General features: G+C 42.1%; 1 long non-coding RNA gene across 1 annotated transcript in view; it reads right to left on the bottom strand.

Moving 5' to 3' along the window:
- Positions 1-239: 239 nt before the first annotated feature.
- The window catches only part of LOC116421738, a 77,024-nt gene continuing 57,821 nt past the window's right edge, over positions 240-19,442 (bottom strand). Inside the window, exon 2 of the long non-coding RNA XR_004232241.1 lies at positions 240-545. This is a non-coding gene — a long non-coding RNA (uncharacterized LOC116421738). The remainder of the gene's footprint in view (positions 546-19,442) is intronic.

Here is a 19,442-nt window from a genome sequence, read left to right on the forward strand (position 1 = left end):
CCCAGTGACATACTAGCAGTAAGAGACAGAGGAAAGCCTGGGACTTAACTCTAACTCCAAAGCATGAGTTTTCCCCACTGGACCACATTGCCTCTCAGGCTTCTTCTTATGTAAAATATGACCCATTTTGAGATTAATCTGTCATCAACAAAGGTGAACAAGGTATAGAACCTGCCTTCAGATTACAATCTAATTGTAATTTGGTTTTAGAGAAGTCTCATCCAACTCTGTTCTCAAAATACTAAAAAAAAAAACTTTTTTATCCCCAAAGTTACAATGAAGTCTTAAAAGAGAACCCCCCACAATGATCACATCAGCAGATTAACACCATTGGCCAGAAGTCAGAGCTGGGATCCACAGTCTGACTGCATGAACTCGGATCTCATCCCCATCCTACCTCTTTGCTTGGTTCCTTGAGGTTGGGATTCTCTTGTTGGGGGGAGCTGCTATTTGTGTTCCTTTCACCCAGGTCAAACAAACTTCAGACACCAGTCCCAGCAGTCCTGGACTCACTTGGGAGCGCTATGCATCTCAGCAATCTTTGCCTGAAAGTTTTAACAGAAATTTCACTTTACTGGTGCTTAAAGAGGCTGGGCAAGAGAGAGAGCTAAGCAAGCTGATGGGAATTGCCTTGGCTTTGTTTACTTCAAGAGTTCACAAACCAGGCCAGTTCTCATCAGAGAATTAAAACAGCTAAAATGTAAAAGGCAGCTCATAACTGGCAAACAGCATAAGCTTATGGGGCAGCAAAGCCAGAAGGAAAATTAGAGCATTTGAATGTCAGAATTGGAAGGAACTTTAAAACATAGAAAGTTAGAATATAACTTTAGAACACAGTGAAACCAAATTGAATGTTAGAACTAGAAGAAACTTCAGAACTTGGGAGGCTAAAACGTGGAATGTTAGAGCTAGAACACTAATCGCTGCAGCCAGAAGGAACCTTAGAACACAGGAGGTTATCCAACTATCTAAGCCCTCCAGCACCCCGCTTTCCAGAGAAGAATGCTGGGGTTGGAGAGAACAAGGGACTTGCCTGCCCAGGGACCATGCAGCTAAGAGCCAAGAAGCCAAGTCTGGTGCTTCCAAGCTCAGTTCTCCTACACTGCCACTTGTGAAATGAGAAAGACATAAGTGTTTCAGAGAACCGAGCTGTGCTGATTTTAATTTTTTTTAATTGCTACATGAAAACCACTTCCCTTAAACAACTTCTTCGTGCAGCCTTTTAAAAGAGGGCTACTTCACTGCAGGCGCGGAGAAATGTTCCTTGTTTTTATGTGTTGGGAAGAAGATATAAAGAAACTTGATTGCTGAACTCTGCCCCCTGTCCAAACCGCTGATGTGGGTCATTTTTCTGAGACAATGTCATTGCCTCCCAAACTGTAACCTTCATTTGGTTACGAACAAGGAAACACACACAACTCCAGCAAAAATCCAGCCAAAGCAACGGGTCCCAGTAGATTAGACATGCTCTGTTTTACTCCCTCCCTCCTTCCTTCCATTACAAATTCTCCAGCTTTGAGAAATTTCAACTCTCCCCTCCACCCCACATCCCCTTTGGAAAAAAATACCTTTGAAATGATTGATAAGCCATGGAGCTGATTGGCCCGGCCCTGGGGAGCAAAAACATCTTTTGCAGTTTAATGTAAAGCCTTTCACTTCTTGCCTAATAAGTGTTGAAAGAAGCATAAATAGAAATAAGCCGGGATTTCCATGACTAACAAGATGACCACATCAGTGAGCAGTGTTTGGGGTTCGAAATGAGTCAGCTCGCGCCTCCCTGGAATAAGCTGTTGTATTCCTCGGCAGCAAGGCCTGCCAGCAACACTTTGAACCTTTGGCAAAGGCAGCTGAGCTGGGAAGCATTTGAATGGGGGTGGGGGGAGAGGAGAGGGAATAAAGACCATCTCAACCCTGCCCCATGGGGTAGGGGAGAAGATCTCAGAGATAAAGGAGCCAAGTGGTGCTGAATCTGTCTTTTCAAAAGCCCTTTCACATGGTTCCACTTCCCTGCCTACTTTGTTGAAAGATGTAAAAATTTCAAACAACCGCAAAATAAACATTGCAGACCCCATCTTCTCCGAATGACCGGCATTTTCAGAATTCCAGCCTTCTCTCCCTTCGGAGCCTAGTTTAGGGGTCTGTGCGAGGCTGCCTGTGCACGTGTTTTTCCGTTACTTCAGAAACACCGCAGGTAAGGTTGGTGTTTGGGGGAATAAAGTGCGGGGAGAGGCAGGGGGGCAGGCAGGGGGGGGGGAAGGTGTCTTTATTACTCCAGCGATGTATTAGATGGGAAGATGTCTTGTCAAAATCAAACAGCTTTTCTTTATTAGGGTGAAATCGTAATGAACTCATCTGCTTCCAATATTTATAAAGAGTCGAGAAGGCCATTAATTCTACTGGTTGTGAATAAAACCATCTGTGATTTCTTTCCATTTGATGGGTTTTGGTTTTAATATACATTTTTCACAAATAAGTGCTGGTGTGTGTGTGTGTGTGTGTGTGTGTATATGTGTGTATGTGTGTGTGTATACGCGCATGCGCTTGTGTCCAAGCATGTTGGGGTGTGTGTTGGTGACAATTGGGAGTCTCATAAAGAAGGAATGTGAATCGGGGAAAACTGAAATGTTTTGCTAGCAAACTCATTTCTCACCTTGTAAGAGAGGGAGGGGGGAGAGAGATTGCTGCAGCCAACTTTAACACATTAGGCGACAGAATTACCCATTCAACCCTAATGCAATCCATGACAGGGGACCAGCAAACAGAGGATGTTTTGAAGTTTGCTTTCCTTCGGGAATTACAAGGTTCATTTAACCTAATCTGTCCTGACACTTGAATTATAATATTATGAGCGTCTTTGGAGAAGTCAAACAGTAGTTGCCTCCTTAAAAGCAAAGCAGAAGTTAATAAAATGGGCAAAATGTCAAGGAAAAAAAGGCTAATCGAATCATGGCGTAATTCTCTAAGGGAAATGTTCTCTGTGTATACACATACACACACACACACACACACACACACACACACTTTTTTTCTGGTGGAAATCTTGGAAGTCAAATGATATTTCTGTCAAAGGAACAGTGTGAACTCAGGAACCCTGTTTGATGGAATCCCAATCTCTAAGAAGACCCCTAATGGGACTGCTTTCAGAATCTGACTTCTGAGCGTTGGTAGTCCCATAAGCTAAAATGAACATTTGTCCAACTGGTTCACTCTTCTCCCCTCTAATTCCCTGCCCCACCCCTTCCAATCATCTTATCCTGGAGACTTCCCCAGTCTCCCAAACAAATTAAGCAAATACGATTAATTCTAATGAGTCACCTGCATGAATACTTGGGGCAAGATGAAGAATATCTACTGGTCTCAAGGTAAAAATATGGTGGGATTCCTTGGGAACCTAGCTCCTTTGGGGACATGTGCAGAGTGAACCATGTTGGGGAGATGGGGACAACTCCCTAGAACAGAGTATTTCATGAGCAGGAAAGTCATGGATTGAGTTCAGAATGTCCGTCTGCAAACACAGAGGTACACACACACACACACATCGTTTCAGTCCTATTTCCCGAGATCCCGGTCATGAAGGGACCTCGCTCAGATCACTCTCCAAAAACGGCATCCTAGGCCAGCGTTGTGGGTTCTGGGTCATGCCTATGGGTGTGCACACGGATTTGTGGCCCTTTGTTCCGAATACATGAAGATGCTCCATCCTGTCTGTCAAAGGGCCTGCTTCTGCTCTCCTGGCATAGGCTTTGTGATGGGCACCTCAGAGATGGTCCGACATACACTTACAGGTTAAAAGCTGTGTCTATGAGCAGCGCCATTATCATGCATGAGTGACAGGTAGTACAACTGACAGAGTGCCAGGCCCGAAGGCAGGAGGACCCGAGTTCAAATCTCTCCTCCCCGGGCGAGCCACTTAACCCTCTTACCTTTGCTTCCTCATCTGTAAAATGAGCTGAAGAAGGAAATGGCGAACCCTGCACTGCCTTGGCCAAGAAAACCCCAAACGGGGTCACAATGAGGAGTTCCTCCCTCCAGCACGTGTACATGCTTGCGACGATACCTGTGTATCATGTGCATGTTCAAGCAGGACAGGGACAAGTGGCAGAGTGCCCGTGGGCTCCAGTGCCACCCTAAGGTCTCGGGAGAACTGAGAAAGTGGCTGGACCCGCTCTGGTGCACTTGTCTCAACCCTTGGATCAGACTCCCACAGGACGGGCCCTCCCGGAGGAACTACATACACGGTCAGGAGCCCACGAGGGTGATTAGCAAGCAGGTCAGTGGCGCAGCGAGGAGAATCTGGAGCCTGAAGTCAGGAAGACCCGACTTTGGATCCAACCGCAGACACTCCTGTGGGCCAGGGCAAGCCACTCAACCTCAGTGTGCCTTGGTTTCCTCATCTACAAAATGAGAGTCATAGTAGTGCCTCCCCAGGCTGTCGTGCGGATCAAATAAAACAATAAGTGTTAAACATCTACACAGGACCTGCACGTAGACGATGCTATGTAAGTGTTTGCTATTGTTATAGATACATCTATACACAATTATCCATTTCTATGTGTATTGTATTCTTATATATACATTTCTACATCATATATGTATTTTATCTACATCGTATATGTATTTTCATGATACACATTTCTACATCATATATATATTTTTTCAGACACATCATCCCACACCAAATAAGATCTCTGCAATGCTGATACAGCATTATTACATATGTGGATTAGCATGCACATTTATGTATGTATATTTATATAAACATTTGTGTATGTACATATATATGATATAATATATATAATATAATAATGCCATTTACTATATTATGTGTATAATTCTATATATATTATGAATATAGTTGTTTATATACATATGTATGTATAGATAAATATTTAGAGCATAATAAGTATATATGGCTTATGCGTATATTTATACCGTCCTATCATAAGATTTGGATCTCTCTGTGTAATAAATATTTAGTTATTTATTTGACTTGGTGTCTCCTGAATCATTTTAAAAATAAGTCTGTACAACCAGAAGCTAATTCCCACTCGGATGCCCATCAGCCAAAGGATGAGCTGTGACCGGTCGATCAATACAAATGGAATTTAAATCTCTCTAGTGCACGGCAATAGAGATGTTGTTTTTAATAAGGTGGCTTGCAAAAAGACATTGCATTCTTATGACGACAACCAGCCAGACCCCTGGTTTTTAGTGTCCAAAAGAGTTTAATGAAAAGGCCTTTGGCCCTGGTCAGCTCCCTGACTTGGAGGAAACTTGGATGAAAACAAAGACCCTCCTTAATAGGCTGTTGCACAAATAAGCCCATTGTGCCTGGCTCCCTCCCCCCAATGCATTTTATGGAGACCACCTGTTGGTCCCAAACCAGGATCTATCAGACAGAATTTTCTGAGGACCCAAGGAGAGATCTCCTGGTATGAGCTTTGCAGCAGCCCAAGCTAGTTTACATCTTTTTCGTCTTCAGTAATCCAAGGGGAAAAAAAAAAAAACCTCTCAAGAAAATGTATCTCAACATATAACGGAACCAGATAATTGTACTAGGAGATGAGAGCAAGTAAGAGCGATTACATTCATGGCCTTCCTTGTGACCACAAAGTAATTTGCCTTAAAACGTTGTTTCAAGATCCATGATTATGGGATGCATAAAAGGTGCATTAAAGCACCTCAGTTTGGCACAATGGAAAAAGCTCTGAATTTGGAGTTTAACAGACTTAGGCTTGGGTCTAGCTGTATGATCTTAAGTCATTTTCTTCCTCAGGGAAGCCTCAGTTTCCTTGTCAGAAAAATGAAAACTTTGGACCTGAAAACCCCTGAGGTTCCTCTCATGTCTCAAACCAAGGATCCTTCAAATTGGGGCCTGCAGTGCCAGAAGCAATTATGCACCCCATTCCACCACCGGCACCCAGGAAGCCAGTGGGTCTAGATTTGAGAGGCCTTTGAACCATCGCCTAACAGCGTCTCTGAGAGACATCTAGGATTGTCTCTTAGATCCAAATGTTCATACAGGGATATGTCTGGAAATCAGAAAGTTGTCTCAAAATATCTTTGTTAGTGTCCTTGCCCAGAGGTTGGAAGGAAGTGTCCAGATTCTTTGGGTTTGTATACTTGGGGTTAATGTATATTAGTTTGTTTGATCATTTAAATTTTTAATGGCAGAATCTACTTTCCTCTTTCTCTTCCCTTTCTTTTTAATTTTAAATACCACAATGGGTCTTGTTTCTCCACTTTACAAAATGCAGGATTTGAAATCTCCAGATCTAAGAAACCAAAATAAGATACAATCTTCTCTAAGAATCTGGGAAAACTGTGGGTGGGATAGAGGCGGGGAGGTGGGGAGAGACAGGCACACAGGGTGTGCAGGAATTATTATAAAATTCTTTTGTAAGACCAAATGCAGGGACTGCTCTGGCTGATTGTGAGACTGTTGAAAGTAACTGACTGCACCAAAGCTTAAAACTAATCCCCTCCCCATCTCCGCGGGCAGAAGGTCAGGGGGCCGAGGCCTTTAGAATATGATCTCCATCGAGATCGAAAGGCTCAGACAATATAAAAAGTTGTAAAAAGGGGAGGGGGGAGGAAGAATAAAAGCAAAATTAAATTTTTACAATTAAGTATATTCTTTTTTCATTTAGTTAATTTCCAGCAGCTCTCGTTTATTGCACATTAAATATGTATATGTGTAGCTCTTGTACAACTTAAAAAGTGAAGAATGTGATCTTTAGGCTTTTATGGAAAATTCAGCTCTTGCACCAGGAACCTCTGGCATGGAAGCTTTGGGTCAGGGCGGTGCCAGGAGTGTGGGGGTGGGAGAGGAGGTCTCCTTTGTGTTCCCCAAATTTCTCATTGGGCGGTAGCCCTGTTGGGATTTGGGCTAAGTCTTCCAAGTAGCTCTGTGCCCCTAGTCCCAATTCCTCAGAAATTTCCCTCCAGTCTGGTTAAATTTTTTTCTATCCAGTGAGTCACTGCCCAAGATTCTAAGTTAAGCCCAAAGTCTTTCCTGGAGTTTCCTGTAAAGATAGCTCCAAATTCAACACAGGGATGTCTCCCCTCAAACAATGCAGAAGTGCCTTTGTCTGTTCTGCCTAAAACTGTCCTGCCACCAGTAAGTAGTAGTCACTGTGCAGAGAGCCCTGGGGGCAGGAAGGGAGAAAAGAAGGGAGCATATTTTAGGGGTTCATGGGGCCTTGGAACACAGAAGATCAGGACTAGAAGTATCCTTAGCACGGGGAATAAAAGAGCTGGAAGAGACGTTAGAACGGATGATGTTATAACTAGAAGGAACTTCAGAGAATATCCAGCCCTTGCCTCCTCATGGTATGGGAGAAAAAAGAAAGTTTGAGATCATGGGGGAAACTGTGTGTATTTTATACATGTCTGCTAATTTTAGATTATTGAGAAGTGAAATGCTGATGGCCCAAAATAACTCCAGCCTTTCCTAATTCTGTCCTGTTTTACTTTCCTCCCTCAAGAAGGGCTTCTTCACAGTCGTAGGAGATAGCTGTTTGGGTATTATTACACCCTTTTTACGGATAGAGACTAGAACCTCAGAGGGTAAGCTGCGCTGAAGATCATATGGCTAATAAATATTGGAGGTAAAATTCAAACCTAGATTTCCTGACTCCCAACAGTCTTTTCACAGGAGCCACCCTTCAAAACCAGTTACCCCCATCTTACCAAGCCAGTGGCTTCTCCCCTGCCCTTATTGCCAGCCCCCTTCAAATGTTCCCTGTTTAATAGACCAGACTCTGTGATTAGTAAATAGAAAAAGAGCAGATTCAAAATTTTGAGGATGCGATTTGAGGAGAAGGGAGAGAAAAGAACATGAGGGAGGAGCTGTAAAAAGCTATCACTTCCAAAACATGGGAATCTCACCAGTGTCTGTGGGGCTTCTGAAATGCCCTCCAGGTTAAATCCTTTCATTAAAAATGGTAATGTTTTGGGTGAGAGTTCGGGAAGTTTCTGCCAGCTCGGGCATGAGGGTGACTGAGACTCTCTGGGAGAGGACCCCCAAAATACTAGTGACTGCTAAATGACAAATGTCATGTGCTGGAGAATGAAACTCATTGAGGGGAATCTTATTTTGGTCTGTCCTGAAAGCCGAGGTAGGCAAACTCATGCCCCTAAATGCTCACTGATGTAACTTCTTGGGAGGTTTGGGATGCAGGCTTTGTCCATCCTCTCCCAATCTCCCTGAGAATCAGCAGACCCTCCAGGGAGTAAGGGAAAGAACTCGGGTCTCAAGGTCACAGGACTGTCCAAATCCTCAGTTTCCCCATTTGTAAAATGGAGGAGGGGAAGCATCTTTTGTACCTCCCTCATAAGAGAGTTATAATGAAAATGCTGTGTGAAATTCTAAAGTACTAAGAAAATAGGAATTATTGCGATCCAACTCTTCCTCTCTATTCCCACTGTCACCACCCTAATGGCAAGCCCTTACTTCCACCCAGGCAGACTGGGCAACTGCTTCTTACTAGATCTCTTGACAACATATTGCTTCTTTGACATCTCTGGCCTTCCAGGCCCTCTTTAATGAAGTACCACCTTACCTTTCCAGTCTCATCTCCTACCACTCCCTTCAGTGTGACTCCTCTGACCCACAGGTATGTCCTACAATCTCCCCCCTCCTGCTGCCCCTGTTCTCACAATAATCTCCTTATGTTACTTTATCACTGAAATTTCTATTAATCCTCCAAAGCATAACTGAAAGGCCTCCTACAAGAAACCTTCTTTGATCCCCCTGCTAGTTATAACCTTCCCTCAGACCTCATTTGGAACTTTAGAATCTCTTCAATGCCTTTATTATATACTATAATTGTCTGTAGGGTAGCTAGGTGGAGAAATGAATAGAGCATTGGACTTGGAATCAGAGAGACTCATCTTCCTGAGTTTAAATGTGTCCTCAAACATTTACTATCTGCGTGACCCTGGGCAAGTAACTCTGTTTGTCTCGGTTTCCTCATCTGTAAAATAAGCTGGAGAAGGAAATGGTAAACCACTCGAGAATTTTTGCCCAAAAAACCCACAACAAATCTAAACCCAACATAGAGTCACAACATAACTGAAATCTAATCCCTTTTCTCCAATGACAGCCCTTCAAGTCCTTGAAGTTTTGAAGAAAGCTAAAATGTGACCTCTAAGATGTCTGTCTTATAGCTAAATGTCCCTAATTCCTTCATTCCTTCTCCACATGGAATGAACTCGAGGTCCCTCACAAACCTCACCTCCATTTTCTTTTTATTAAAGCTTCATATTTTCAAAACATACGCCAAAATAATCTCCAACATTTACTCTTGCAAAACCTTGTGTTCCAAATTTTTTTTTCTCCCTTCTCCCATCCCCTCCCCTACACGGCAAATAATCCAATATATATTAAATATGTATAATTCTTCTATACATGTTTCCATAACTATTATCCTATACAAGAAAAATCATATCAAAAAGGAAAAAAATGAGAAAATAAAAAGCAAGCAAGCAAACAACAAAAAAGAGTGAAAATACTATGTTGTGATCCACACTCAGTCCCCACTGTCAACTCTTTGGGTATGGATGGCTCTCTTCATCACAAAACCATTGGAAATGGCCTGAATCACTTCATTGTTGAAAAGAGCCACATGCATCAGAATTGATCATCATATAATCTTGCTGTTGCCATGTACATGATCTCCTGGTTCTGCTCATTTCACTTAGCATCAGTTCATGTAAGTCTCTCCAAGCCTCTCTGAAATCATCCTGCTGGTCATTTCTTACAGAACAATAATTTTCCATAGCATTCATATACCACAATTTATTCAGCCATTCTCCAATTGATGGGCATCCACTCAGTTTCCAGTTTCTAGCCACTACAAAAGGGCTGCCACAAACATTTTTGCACATGTGGGTCCCTTTCCCTCCATTATGATCTCTTTGGGATATAATCCCAGTAGAAACACTGTTGGATCAAAGTTTGATAGCCCTTTGGGTATAGTTCCAAATTGCTCTCTAGAATAATTGAATCAGTTTGCAATTCCACCAACAATGTATTAGTGTCCCACTTTTTCCACATCCTCTCCAACTTTCATCATTAACTTTTCCTATCATCTTAGCCAATCTGAGAGGTATATACGGGTACTTCAGAGTTGTCTTAATTTGCATTTCTCCTTTCAATAATGATTTAGGGCATTTTTCATATGACTATTAATGGTTTTGATTTCTTCATTTGAAAACTGACTGTCTTTTGATCATTTATCAATTGAAGAAGGGCTTGAATTCTTCTAAATTTGAGTCAATTCTCTACATATTTTTAAAATGAGGTCTTTATCATAACCCTTAAATGTAAAAACGATTTCCCAATTTATTTTTTCACTTCTGATTTTGTCTGCATTGGTTTTGTTTGCACAAGATATGTATATAATCAAAATTATCCATTTTGCACTCCATAATATATTCTAGTTCTTCTTTGGTCACAAATTCCTTCCTTCTCCACAGATCTGAGAGGTAGACTAGCCCTTGTTCTTCTAATTTGCTTATAGTATGAATATGTCTAGATCATGAACCCATTTTAATCTTATCTTACTTTAGGGTGTTAGGTGTGGGTCCATGCCTAGTTTCTGCCATACTAAGTTCCAATTTTCCTTATAATTGTGAGGGATAGAACCCCTATCCAAAAATGACTACTCAGAGACTTCTCGGAGTAAAAAGCAGAAAAGTTGGTTGTTTAGTAATAGATTCTCATGATAATAAGCAATTCCACCATGAGGAGGGAAAGAAAGAAAGTTCATGGTAGAAGGGCTAAAGAATTAGGAAAGATATACAGTTTTTATAGGTTTGGTTACAAAGGACTACATCATAGGTTGGGGAGCATTAAGAAAACAGGTGCCCTCTCTTCTTAATTGAATATTAGACAAAGGTGCCAACAGACCTTCAAAATTTAGATTACTAAGCTAACAGCATTCAACTAATAGTCTAAATATTGATAACATTGAATAGTGATAAATGTCATCATTTCAGGTAGTAAATATATCTAAAGTTTAAGTAAATATTGGCTAACATACAATATACTTATGCAGGTCACAGAGACATAGAAATAATGAAAAATAAAATATAGAAAAGGAATTTAAACATTCCTGGAAGTTCTTCACTTTATCTCCATTCCACACACAATTGTTGTCAAATAGTTCTTATCCCAGAAACTGGAGTCTTTGGGTTTATAAGACTCTAGTTTACTATAATCATTGATTATTATATGTTGTGAACCTAAGCTATTCCACTGATCAACTAGTCTATTTTTTAGCCAATACTAAATGGTTTTGGTAACCGCTGCTTTATAATATAGTTTTAGAACTGGTACAGCTAGGCCACCTTAATTTGCTTTTTGTTCCATTAATTCCCTTGAAATTCTTGACCTTTTGTTCTTCTAGATGAATTTTTTTGTTATTTTTTCTAGCTCTGTAAAATAATCTTTTGGGAGTTTTATTGGCATGGGACTGAATAAGTAGATTAATTTAGGTAATATTGTCATTTTTATTATATTAGCTCGGCCTACCCATGAGCACTTGATATTTTTCCAGTTGACTAGATCTGATTTCATTTATGTGGAAAGTGTTTTGTAATTGTGTTCATCTATTTCCTGACTTTGTCTTTCATCTCTGTTTTCCAGACATGATCTAGTTTGTTTGTATCTCTTGCATATGGTTCCAGGATTGAATTTTAAATTTTTTTGTGATTCAGGGTTACAAAGTACCTTATTATCTATCTCAATGTATAGCAACTCTGGGAGAGATATTTGCTATTATTATCATCACCTCTTTTTACAATTGAGGAAACTGAGACAGACAAGGGTTAAATGATTTGTCCGAGATCACACAACTAGTGAGTGTCTGAAGCTGAATCTGAACTCAGGTTTTTGTGACTCCCGCTACCCAAGTGCCTTCAGACACTTACTCCCTATGTGGCCAGGTCAGAGTACAGTGCAACTTCCAGCTCCATCACTCTGGGCATAGTAACTCTTACTGGAGCCTAGGATAATTTTAAGATCTTTTGGCTGTCATTTAATATAATGAGTTTGCAGCCCATTAAGAACACTAGTTCTTTTTCACTGGCTCTCTTATCTTTCCATCTTGTACTTGTGAAGTTGATTTTTGGAACCCAAATAAGGAACTTTATATTTTTCCTTATGAAATTTCATCTTATTGTGTTCAGTACCTTAGTCTAATCTTAGGAAATATGTGAAGGTCTTGATACTTTCTTCTGACATGTTTGCTTTCCCGGCTAACATGACATTATTTAAAAATTAGTCTCATGTGCAATTTATGCCTCCATCCAACTCACTGATAAAAATGTTGAACATCAGAGGGCTCAAAACAGACACAAGACTCTCCCTGGGACACAGCACTAGAAAGTTCCTTCTAAATTCAAGTTCACTGTGTGGGGGGGTGCATGTGTGCATATGTATATGTGTGTGCGTACACACATAGTGCATTGCATGTGCATACACACGTGTGCACACGTGCATGTGTGCACATGCCTGCACATGCGTGTGTACATGTACACACATCTCACTGCCCAGTGACAGCTTCGTGGCACAGAGGGCAGAGCTCCAGGCCCAGAGTCAGGAAAACATCTTTCTGAGTTCACATCTGGTCTCAGACACTAGCTGCATGACCTTAGACAAGTCATTTAACCCTGTTTGCCTCAGTTTCCTCACCTATAAAATGGGCTGCAAAAGGAGATGGCAAGCCACTTTGGTATCTTGCCAAGAAAACGCCAAGCAGGATCACAAGGAATTGGATATGACTGAAACAACTCACGACAACAGTCACCCACTCCCACAACAAATAGAATAATAATTGATCAATCAAGACAGCTGAGCACATTCGTTACACGTGACAGTTTTGTCTCCTTCTAGTCCACCATCCGTTTGCCAAGAGGAACCTAGTCATTTGTGATTTAGCCTTTTTTTTTTAAAGTCCAGTTAGTTTCAAACATGTATAACTATTACCATACATTTCCATTCTATTTACATATAGAGCATGAATCCTTTAGCCAAAGACTTTTTGTTGTTGTTTATGTCAAGCTGTGTCTGCCTCCTTCATGACCTCATTTGAGGTTTTCTTGGCAAAGATCCTGAAGTGACTTGCCATTTCCTTCTGCAGCCCATTTTGTAGATTAGGAAACTGAGGCAAGCAGGGGTAAGTGACTTGCCCAGGGTCACACAGATAGATGTACCTGAGGCTGTATTTGATCTCAGATCTTCCAACCACTAACCACTGTGCTCCTTAGCTGCCCCCGTCCAGCAATAATCGTTAGAAAAGATTTTCCTGTGATTGCTACCGTTGCTTCTAGTTCTGCCGCTCCAGAATAAGACTAGCCCATCTCCCATAGGCAGCGCTTGGACTACTTGGACACAAAGACCTTGCTTTTCCTCTCTCCCCTTTCTTCTGCTCTTCTCCAGGCTAGTCTTTAACTGATGGAGCGCCTCGGCCTCCAGCTCTCTCCTCCCGCCCCCCAGGCGGATGTCTGTCTGTCCATCCACAGCACCATCTCCATCGAATTGGACCAGGAGGCCTGGCCGGTCTCTGAGGTTCCTTCCGGGTCTCAATCCCCTTCCTGGGAGTTAAAAACAGATCTTCCTGGGAGGCCTTAACGAAGGGAGGAGGCTGCTCTGCAGCCCCTTACGCTTCCTGCCACCTCTCTCAGTGGGTGTAGCCCTGATGGTCCCTGGTTCCTTCAAAGAGGGAGCCTGTCTCCAATCTCTGCTAAACAGAGCCTGGAGGTAGTGAGCAGATGTTGTTATTAAAAGCTTTGAACATCAGCAGCACCTGAGACACTGTCAGTCTCTTAATTAGTGAATCAAACCAGGGGAAGCAGAGCTCCCCACCTCCTGGGAAGGCGGCCATTTCTGGGGGGCGGGGTGCATCGGCAAGTTCCTCAGCCTAAAGACAAGCTGCCCCTCTCCGTCTTGGATTCGGGAAACCCCAGGAGGTCTGCTCGGAAGGGAAAGATCTCCTGGGAAGTGGTCTGGCTGGGGCCCGTGCCCTCTCCTCTCCATTCCCAGGGGGGCCACTCACAACAGCCTCCTGGCTGGTCTTTCTGTGTAGGCTCTCTCCCCTCTCTAGACCTCTCTGCCAACAAAGCTCATATAATTGTCGCAGGGCAACGCCGTGCACCCTGTGCTCCCCACGGCCTACCAAGTAAGAGTATAAAGTGCTTCTCAGGCACAGAGCTGAGAGCCCACTCCCACCTACCTGCTCCATCTTATCTCCACCCCTCCGAATGCATTCCACCTCCCAGCCAAGTGGGATGATTCCCCCAGACCCATTCCAATCTTGCCATCTCCTGCCTTTAAACCTTCGCTGCCGCCTTTCCAGTGCCTCCTTCTGGCCCTTTCCAACTCCTTATCTGTGAAAGAAGTCCCTCATTCCCTTCAAGACCCTCCATCTGTGCCTTCCCGGACAGTCTCGGCTAAAAGTGACTTTTCTCCTCGAATTTATTTTTTTCCTACAGTTACTTTGTGCATGCTCCAGTCACCTTTCCTTTCTTCGGTTCCATTAACTATAAGTTGCCAGGAGGACAAGGAATTTGGACTAGGCGATTTCTAAAATCCCTTTCTGGTCTATAGCCCATGATTCACGTACTTTGCAATATTTGTTAAACTGAGCCACGTTGAGGATCCCCAGATCTAAAGTCTTAGCGATATAAATGTACCACAAGATCAGAGGTTTCCTTACTGAGAATTCCAACCAATCCCTCTATCAGGTAACATGGTAGGCAGCACAGAGCTGTGCAACAGAAGGTAGAGGACAGGAGAGGTTCAGCTTTCCATTCTTCTAAGATGTGGGGAGAAGAGGCTTCAAAGTTTAAGAGAGAAAAAAACTTTGCATCTCGTGTCCTGAAATTCTACAGAAACTTCTCAAGAATGAAGTTCTGAAGATTTCATCGAAAGCAATTCTGGGGAGAAAGAGAATAATACTGTTGCTGTTCAGGCAAATTCATTGACCAAACTTGGAATTTTTAAAATGAAATCATGAAAGATGAAAGCAAAGGCAGGTGATGAAGGATGGTAAGGGGGGGTACCCGCCAAAGTGGTCTGATTTTATTTGAATATTAAATGGATCTGAAACTGCTGGTAAACTTTAAAGACAACAAAAAATGTCTTTTTCACTTGTGTCTGAGGCAAAAGAAGGATCAAAAAAGGAGAAGAATACAGCTCATCATGAATGGGACAATGACAATGGATGACAAATGGCAGAACTATTCAACGATCACTTTTGCTTTGATTTTCTTTTCCCAGTAGAATGATCATAATACTGGGAAGATAAGATAAAACTACTCATACTTTGTTAATAAGATAGTTAATAAGTGAGAAGATGATGATAGCACCTGCCTGTCCTCAATGAACTCATCTCAAGGTCTGGATGAACTAAATTCCAGGGTTCTTTCAAAACTGGCAGATGTGGTCACTGTCAGTGATTATTGAAAGCTCATTTAGAAAAGTTCTATAAGTCCTGATTTTCAAAAAAAAAAAAAAAAAAAAAAAAAAAAAAAGAAAAAGAAAAGGGGACAGAAAGGAAAAATCTGAAAACTTTGGATTAATGAAATTGATGGCGATTTCTGGCAAAATTCCAAAATATATAATAAAAGGTGTAGTGTATAATCTTTAGAAAAAGAAGCAATGGTTATTAAAAGCTATCATAGCTTCATTAATGACAAGTCATATCATACTATCCTAATGTAAGTAAGTTGCTCAGGATCATACAGCAAGTAAGTGTCTGAGGACAGATTTAGCTTAGCCTTCTATTTGCTGAGTCATATAGCTTCCTTATCCCCATCTCTACCTCTCCCCCCACCCCAGAAAAAGCCCTGCTCATTAGACAACAGGTTTTTTTTTTGGGGGGGGGGAGGAATGAGCATTTGAAAGCATTAAAACTCCAAAATAGAGAGGGCAACATGGTAACCCAGAGAGTCATTCTGATCTTAGATTGAGACAAGATGTCTAGGGGAAGGAGATGGTGATTCTGCCATAGTCTGCCTTCATCAGAACATTTCTGGACTACGATGATCAATCTGGGACAACACATTTTAGGAAGAACAATGACAAGTTGGAGCTGGTCCAGAGGAGGGTCACCAGGATAATGAGAGAACTTGAGGCCATACCATTTGAGGACTGTTGCAGAGAAAGGAGATTAGAGCCTGGAGAATCCTTGGGGGTAAGAGGAAGAGAGAGGGAGAGAGGGAGAGGGACAGAAGAAAAGATTAGGAGATGGGGAGACAAGGAAAAGAGAGAGAAGGAAGAGAGAGGGACAGAGCGGAAGAGAAAGGGAGAGAGGAAGAGAGGAGGAGAGGGACAGAAGGGGAGGTGGGGAAAAGGGGAGATGGGGAGACAAGGAGAGAAGGAAGGGGGTAATTGCAAATAAGCAGATTTCAACTCACTGTAAGGAAAAGAATGAGAACAGGCCCACATTTGAAATATGTTGACATCCATGGAGAGATGGAATCTCCTGTCACTGATGGTTTTCGAGGGTGGAAGACTACTTGTTGGGGATGCTACGGATCCAATATTTATTTAGGGTTGGACTAGAATGTTCAACATTCCTTTTGGCTATAACACCTGATGTCCTAATTTCCCTTCCTTGATAGAATATTACAGAAAGAAAATCAGAGCATCCTATCTTCTGTGCCTTTAGCCCTCTGAAATGTTCTTTATAAATATCATTTCATGTTTTGAAAGATTCACGTTGTGGTCTATTAAAGTACCCCCTTTGCTGATAGAATGGTATTGAAATTCCTCCCTGGTGGCCAACCTTCTATTGATGAGCTTTTCCCCATTAAATAAGCTGGTCCCCTCACAGCTTGTGGCCGAGGCCGTGCTAGGGCTTGGCCAGAGCTGTCCCAGAGCTCTGTTGGCAGGCGTTGGAACACCTAACATCCCTTCCTGACCTCAGTAAGCCATCAAAGGAGGACCTGAGTAAGGGTCTGGGTTAATGTGTTCATTATATTTGTGTAAAATATCATCGGAGATCAGAAAGTTGTCGTGTGTTGATGTTTCCTGTCCCAGTGATTTATTTAACTTGCTTTGTTAAGGGTTTTTAACACTTCTTTGTTGAGTTGTTTCAGTCATGTCTGTATCTTCTTGATCCCATCTTGAGATTTTCCTGGCCAAGACACAGGAGTGGTTTGCCATTTCCTGCTCTAGCTCTTTTTACAGATGAGGGAACTGGCAAACAGGGTTAAGTGATTTGCCCAGGTCACAGAGTAAGTATCTGAGGAACTTGGGAAGATGAGTCTTCCTGATTCCAGGCCTAGTACTTCATCCAATTCACCACCTAGTTGCTCCTAACCTTTTTGGTAGCGATATCTAAATAATGAGGATTAGAGCATTAATGATTAGAGACCCAGATTTTATTGATATGAGACAGTGGTAACAAGCTCAAAAAGAAATAGGGGCCACTAAACTGTATGCATGGATCCCTGAAGGTAGATATTGACTTAGAAAACCACATATTAATATTATTTATGGGGGATTGGGGACATTTTTATTATTTTTATTTTATAATAATATTATATAATTTAATTTCATAATTTTCATATTTTATACTTATTTTATTTATTTTTTAAAAATGTTTCCCAATTACATTTTAATCTGGTTCCCTAGTGCTATGGATCACACCCCACCTGAGGACCCTGAGGGCTACTTTGACACCTCTGGTTTAAAGAGCTATGGGAAGGAAGAAATTCATCCTTATCAGTGCAGATCAGCATTTTCTCTAAAATGTAGCGTTCACGAGTTGCCTGGGGCATCAGGTCAGCCTGCTTCTAAAGTCGGCTCCCTTTCTACTACAACTGGATGCTTCTCTCCTAAATATTGGGTCACATACATGAAATGCTTCAAAGTTTCCAAGGGTCTTCCTCACATTTGCCCTGCAAGGTAGAAAGGCTGTTATTATCTCCATCTTACAGGAGACTGAAGCTCAAAAAGACTATAGGGATCCAGTCCTAATTTTTTTTTTTTACTATGGGTCCTTTACCAAGTCACTCTCTGGACCTCCATTTCATCTGCAAAATGGATAAATGATCTTATTAATTTGTGTTTCTTTAGTTTTTTTATTTAAAATTTCATTTCCAAATTCTCCCCCCTCCTTTCATCCTTTCCCACTCCCATTTCTTTAGTGCCTGCCATTTTACAAAGCATCTTCCTCAAAAAAATCTTGTCATTTTGTAGGAAACTAAGGTTTAGAAAGACAAATGAAAAACCCTTTTTCTATAGCCCTCTCAAGTTTACAAAATATTTTCCTCCCTCCATCTCGCAGCTGCTCGCACTTAGCACCAGGGAGTTGTCCTTGCATCTGACTATTGTTTCCCCTCCCTCCTGGTTTGAGATCAAAGGGAAAGGTATTTGGATATTGGTATTTGGCTATTCTTGTTGAGTCATTTCAATCATGTCCGATTCTTAGTGAGCCCATTTGGGGTTTTCTTGTCAAAAATCCTAGAGTAGTTTGCCATTTCCTTCTCTAGTTCATTACAGATGAGGATTAAATTAAGGCAACCAGAGTTAAGTGACTTGTGTAGGTAGGAGTCACACAGCTAGGAAGTGTCTTAGGCCAGATTTGAACTCGGGCCTGCTGGACTCGCAGGCTAGGCTGCACCACCTAGCTGTCCTAGCTCAACTGTACCAGGCCAGCTTTCACCTTTTGGGGGTCTGTCCGTGGAAAGTGGACTTTTTCTCTGCTCTGATGATTCCCCATCATAATGTCTATTTGGCGAGTAGACAGAAAGAGAGAGAATTTTCATTTTCATAGTGGCCAAAAAGGATGAGTTAAATCAGATAAATAGGGTTCCAGGCAAATTCATGAACCAGTTTGTTGTTTGTAGATATCAAAGCGACACCCCTCTTCCCACGGCTTTCCTGATTGTCCTCTAGGCCTGGGAGGAAGGAGGTACCTAGACAGGCAGCAGGGCAGTGGCTTGGAGAATGGAGTCTGGCGTTTGACTCTCGGTCCTTATTATTTGCAAGCTGTACACTCTTAGAGGGATCGCTTCTCTCTGGATCCCAATTTTCTTATCAGTAAAGGAAAAGGTGCTGGACCAGATCCCCTCCCCAACCCCGTGACCCTATCTGGGATCTGGATGAGAGTCTCCACTCTGCTACCCAGTTACCTGGTGATCTCAAGCCAGCTCCCCTTCCTTTCTCTGGGTCTCAATCCCCATAACTGCAACACGATCCCTTCATATCCAACAATCTGTTTGAGGTTCATTCCAACTCTAAGTCCTACGAGTCCCTTTCCCCTTCAAGTATTCTTAGCTAGGGTGCAGAATGATTGGCCAAGAATACTCCAAGTGGGACCATGAAGTGTTAGACATTATTGGGGTCAGGGGGGAAGACTGATTGAAGAATGATTGTGGGACAGATAGATGGCAAACTAGATAAGAGCTTGGGTCTGGAGTCAGGA

This window comes from Sarcophilus harrisii, chromosome 2 (genome assembly GCF_902635505.1).
Source record: "Sarcophilus harrisii chromosome 2, mSarHar1.11, whole genome shotgun sequence".
Classification (NCBI taxonomy): domain Eukaryota; kingdom Metazoa; phylum Chordata; class Mammalia; order Dasyuromorphia; family Dasyuridae; genus Sarcophilus; species Sarcophilus harrisii.